The following is a 6,000-nucleotide window of genomic DNA, read 5'->3' as shown; positions in this document are numbered from 1 at the left end:
GCTGTCATTGTATGATTGTGGATACTGACACATGTGGAGCTGAAAGCTGTCATTGGATGATTGTATACACCGGTATATGTGGAGTTGCGTCCTGACACCCACACTGTTCTCCATTCTCTTCTCTGCCATGCTGATTGACGCCTTCCAAGACTGTAACCGGGGCATCTACATCCAGTTTCGCACAGATGGCAAACTTTTCAACTTGCTGCGACTCCACGCCAGGTCCAGGGTGTTTGAGGCACTGTTGAGAGAGTTCCTCTTCGCTGATGACTGCGCGCTTGCTGCACACACCCATGAGGACATGCAGTTCATTATGGACAGGTTCTCAACATCCTGCAGGCGCTTTGGACTCACCATCAGCCTTAACAAGACCGAGTCCATGTACCAGCCAGCTAGCTCACAGAACGTCACCGCGAACTTGGAAGACCCTGCAAGCGTTTCAAGGACACCTTGAAGACAAACCTCAAAGCCTGTGACATAGAAATCGCTTCCTGGGAAACTGATGCCCTTGATCGCTGTCGCTGAAGGATGGTGTGCTCTAGTGGCATAAAGACGTTTGAAAACAAGAGAACGCTGGCCATTAAGGAGAAGCGTGAGCGAAGGAAGCAGGGCTCAGCTTCTGGAGACGTTTTCCCTTGCAACACCTGTGGAAAGTGCTGCGCATCTAGAATCGGCCTCTTTTCCCATATGAGGACACACACCAACAGATAAGTCTGCCTGCCTACTCGTCCGTCGGTCCGACGGGAGACTCCATTAATTCTATGATTGTGTATACCGGAACATGCGGAGTTGACAGCTGTCATTGTATGACTGTGTATACCGGTACATGTGGAGTTGACAGCTGTCATTGTATGACTGTGTATACCGGAACATGTGGAGTTGACAGCTGTCATTGTATGACTGTGTATACCGGAACATGCGGAGTTGACAGCTGTCATTGTATGATTGTGTATACCGGAACATGTGGAGTTGACAGCTGTCATTGTATGACTGTGTATACCGGAACATGTGGAGTTGACAGCTGTCATTGTATGACTGTGTATACCGGAACATGCGGAGTTGACAGCTGTCATTGTATGACTGTGTATACCGGTACATGTGGAGTTGAAAGCTGTCATTATATGATTGTGTATTCCGGAACATGTGGAATTGAAAGCTGCCATTGTATGACTGTGTATACCGGTACATGTGGAGTTGAAAGCTGCCATTGTATGACTGTGTATACCGGTACATGTGGAGTTGAAAGCTGTCATTGTATGACTGTGTATACCGGAACATGTGGAGTTGAAAGCTGTCATTGTATGACTGTGTATACCGGAACATGTGGAGTTGAAAGCTGTCATTGTATGACTGTGTATACCGGAACATGTGGAGTTGAAAGCTGTCATTGTATGACCGTGTATACCGGTACATGTGGAGTTGAAAGCTGTCATTCCTTTCAGGATTATGATTTTGTGTTTGCATTGTTGAATGGTTATCACTTTTTTAGTCACATCATGCAGCCCACCACTCAGCTTATATCACAGATTGACATAAGCTTACAGTTGAGCCAACACCAAGTGAGAGGTGTATGCATGATCAATAGTTTCTCCATAGCAATGGAAAGTCATTTTCAGCTTAGTCTCTCAAACTAGGTGGTAAGACTGCACTGGCTCTTAGTGCTGTAGCCTTGGGAGCTGGTTGTGCCTTTGGAAACCACCCAAACGCCGAGTGTTGTGGTCAAGAGAGTGGGGAATGTAACGTGAGCAAGACGCTCTCCACAATAATCAAATTCAAGCCCAGATAGTCAGGACAGCAGTTACCTCCTCTGCTGTTCTGGTGGTCATTGTCGAACACGACTGACAATCATTCATACACAGTCACATCATTTCTCCCGGTGAACTGTCGGCTGCTCATTTCCAGGGAGAGTGCATGGTCATAATCTGGTCCCGCCTGTTGTGGGAGCGGGGGGGGGGTTGTTTTGTTTTGTTTTGTTTTTTGCGTGTATGTATTTGTTTACCTGTCAGAATAGATTGTTCTACAAAACTTTTGCGTGTATGTATTTGTTTACCTGTCAGAATAGATTGTTCTACAAAACTGAAGCTGAGGACAACTCTCTTGTTGCTGTGGGTTCTTTTACGTGCTGGAAGTGCGCGCTGCATACGGTATCTCGAGTCGGTTTATAGTTTTATCTGAAAGAGTAGCATCCAGCGCCAGATGAGATCGATTGGAGAGGGGTAAAAGAGCGGGGTCGGGATGGTTGGGGCTGGGGTAGTGGGGAGGATGTCAGTACCTGCTGGGCTCAAACTGAGGTGACTATTCCTAGGACCACCGTGCCGCCATGAGTTTCCTTAAAAAGTCGTGGGTTGTTTTGGTTTTGGTTTTGGTTTTTTGATTTGTTGATGTTGTGTAGTTTTTTGGGGGAGTGGTCTTCTTGCTTTTCTTTTCTTTTCTTTTTTATTGCCCCCTTTTTTTTTAATCCACAACAAATTAGAATCAAAATGGTATAAAAGGTGATTTTTGCACCTTTGTGGAAACATCATATTCGGTTTCTGCAAAGAAGCCTACTACATCTGGCTGAGACATCTGTCATTTCTAAATGAGTGACATGCTTAGCTTTACAGTTCACCTTAACACACCATCAGCATCACGTTTCAAGAGAGGGGCATCGGGGAGTGGAGGGGGAGAGAACCCATCTAACGAACCACCCCAGTGGAGTTGGGGGGGGGGGGCGTGGGGGGTTGCAGGTCCGATTCGCCTATTCTCATTTCGCCTACGATTTGATCATGCCACCACCCTCAGTGGCCTTTTGATAGTTTGACTCTTTGTCCCGTTTCGCCTACTTAGCCGTTCTCTCTCTCTCTCTCTCTCTCTCTCTCTCTCTCTCTCTCTCAAATACACACACACACACACACACACACACACACCACTGTTTGTGCCCAGATACCACGATAAACTTTTATGTATACTTGTAATTTTCTCTGAAGAAAGTGAGCTTTTTGGTTGTTGTTGGTTGTTTTTTGTTGTTGTTTTTTTGTGGGTTTTTTTTTTGTTTCTTTCTTTGTTTGGTTGTTTTTTTTGGGGGGGTTGTTCTTTTTTTTGTTCTTTTTTTTTTTTTTTTTTAAACACAGACACACATGCGCGTTCGCACACAACAAGCAACTGAGTACATGAGCGAACTGGGAACAGGCGAATCGGAATCACAATTTTACTATACTGATAGGCGAATCGGGAATAGGCAGAGTGGGAATAGGCGATTCGGGACGACGCTGTTGGAGTGATGGGGGATGACCCATCCAATGACACACTGCCCCACAACGCCAAAAGACAGCACGTGACGGGACGGAGGGGGTTGGGGGGGAGGGGGTGTGGTTGGAGGTGGCATTTCTATATTAGACACCCAGGATTTAACTTTTCATCCCTCTGAATGCGATTTTCATTTCAAAATCGAATGTGAGATCATGTATTATATACAGTCATTAAAGGTCGTGATCAGTTTCAAAATGAATACGAGTGTTTTAGATTTTTTTTTTTTTTTTTTTTTTTTTTTTTTTTTAAAGATCAGTGTTCATTTTAAAACAGCGTTCGAGGTTTTTCTGATCCTTCATTTCGTTTCAGGATTGGTTGCAATATGTTATGATTAGGATGACTTGATAAAGATTGTTCTTTAGTTTGGTTGTCGATTGTCATGATTTTTTTTCATTATAAAATGTATTCTTAACAAAGCCTTTGTAAGATTGTTTTATATCATTATTGTTTTATGTTATTAAACTTTGTTTTATATCATTATTGTTTTATGTTATTAAACTTTGTTTTATATCATTATTGTTTTTTTGTTTTATGTTATTAAACTTTGTTTTATATTATTATTGTTTTATGTTATTAAACTTTTTGACTCACTTGTGTAAACAAAGTGAGTCTATGTTTTAACCCAGTGTTCGGTGTGTGTGTGTGTGTGTGTCCGTGGTAAACTTTAACATTGACATTTTCTCTGCAAATACTTTGTCAGTTGACACCAAATTAGGCATTAAATAGGAAAAATTCAGTTCTTTCCAGTCATCTTGTTTAAAACAATATTGCACCTCTGGGATGGGCACCAAAAAAAAATTAAGCCTAATTATATGCACACTGCATTTACTGTTATATTTATATTTTTTGTATTCTCTAAACTTGGCACTTTGATCTGATATTCTGATACAACAACAAAAGCAATCATTATTATCATTTTTTGTTCAAACAGGAACTTATTTTGCTAAGCATGGAAGTTTTATTTATTTTGCAAACGTTTTGGTGCAGTTAGTAAAAAAGGGAAATTACTCTGTAATTAATGCTAGGGAACTTAATTTGCTTTAAACTAATCTTTCTCATCTTAAACATTACATTTTGCAATTATACTCAATACATAAAAAGCTTGTGTGTTTTACTCTCAGTGTACAGGGCTTTCACTATGTTCATTCGCCCAAGTGGTCTTTTTCGAAAAATACTAAAATCAGTATGTCGAGTGGACTTTACAGATCTGTTGGCTGAGCCCTGAAGGTCATGGGCAAAAATCAATTGCGTACACATATTTATACACATTCAAAGCGCGTGCTCATATTCTTCGCGAACGCGAACGACGCCATTTTGTTTCAAGTTGTTGACCTGCCCGTTCAATCCTATATTCAGTGGACAATACACGATAACATGTGATGGAAAGTTGAAGAAGGAGACCGTTATATATTTATTCAGAGAAAGAGTTGTGAACGCCTCATCACTTACTGGATTATGCCCCAAACTGCCATAAAAATATCCACAGAATCAGTTGGAATTCACAGTTAAAAATTGTAAACCATGCGAGTTAATACCCTTGAACTGATCACGATGAAACGAAAAAATTTCCAGTCTTGACTTTTCTCAAAATGAAGTCCTTTTCACTTCTTACGACGTTTTTAAGTACTTATACTTGGCTTTACATGTTATTAGTTTAACAACTTTAAAACTAGAATGAACATAAAAGAGAAATTGAATCAACCGTGTCGTATTACATTCCCGGCGGGTGTAACTAAACTTGTACATCTATCTAGATCTAGAGAAAACGGCTAAATGTTGCAGTGTGATTGTGGCGATAGCCGTTAAAAAGAATTTTTTATTGCCCTTAAAGATTTTTTGAATGCCCAAGATACACCAGAATAATATGATTTAAACAGCGTTCTCACTGCGAATACCGCAATTGATTTATCGCCCTTTAAAAAAGTATGTTCAAATGTTAAATTTTAGAACGTCAAACGTGAAACTATATAATCAACAGCTAAGGAATCATTAACCCTTTTACTGCTGATGACAAGTATGCTTCTTCAAAGAAGGGCTGTCGCCTCTCGCTGAGATCAGATCGAAATAACAGGTCTGTTTATCAATCACTATGCATTAATCAGATTTCTTTCTCTTTGGGATTTCTATAATTACCATTGTTCAGCGAAAGCAATTATATCGTTAAAGTATACACACACACGCAAAACAAAGTTAGAAATGCGGTTGAAACTGATACCACACTGATCTTCTTTTCTTTTTATCACCAACGTTCAGCAGTCAAGTGGTTAAACTAGCTTCTTCATTGACTTCTTCTTCTTCTTTTTCTTCTTCTTTCGCTTTTTCTTCTTCTTTCCTTTTCTCTTTACCTTGAACTTCTTCTTCTTCTTCTTCTTCTTCTTCTTCTATCTCTTTCTCTTTATCTTGAACTTCTTCTTCTTCTTCTTTTTCTTCTTCTCCTTCTTCTTCTTTCTCTTTCTCATTATCTTGAACTTCTACTTCTTCTTCTTCTTCTTACTCTTTCTCTTTATCTTGAACTTCTACTTCTTCTTCTTCTTCTTCTTCTTCTTTTTCTTCTTCTTCTTCTTTCTCTTGAACTTCTTCTTCTTCTTCTTCTTCTTCTTTATCTTTATCTTGAACTTCTACATCTTCTTCTTCTTCTTCTTCTTCTTCTTCTTCTATCTCTTTCTCTTTATCTTGAACTTCTTCTTCTTCTTCTTCTTCTTCTTCTTCTTT

This window comes from Babylonia areolata, chromosome 13 (genome assembly GCF_041734735.1).
Source record: "Babylonia areolata isolate BAREFJ2019XMU chromosome 13, ASM4173473v1, whole genome shotgun sequence".
Taxonomy (NCBI): Eukaryota; Metazoa; Mollusca; class Gastropoda; order Neogastropoda; family Buccinidae; genus Babylonia; species Babylonia areolata.
The sequence above is the reverse complement of the archived record's forward strand: the minus strand, read 5'-3'. Positions refer to the sequence as shown.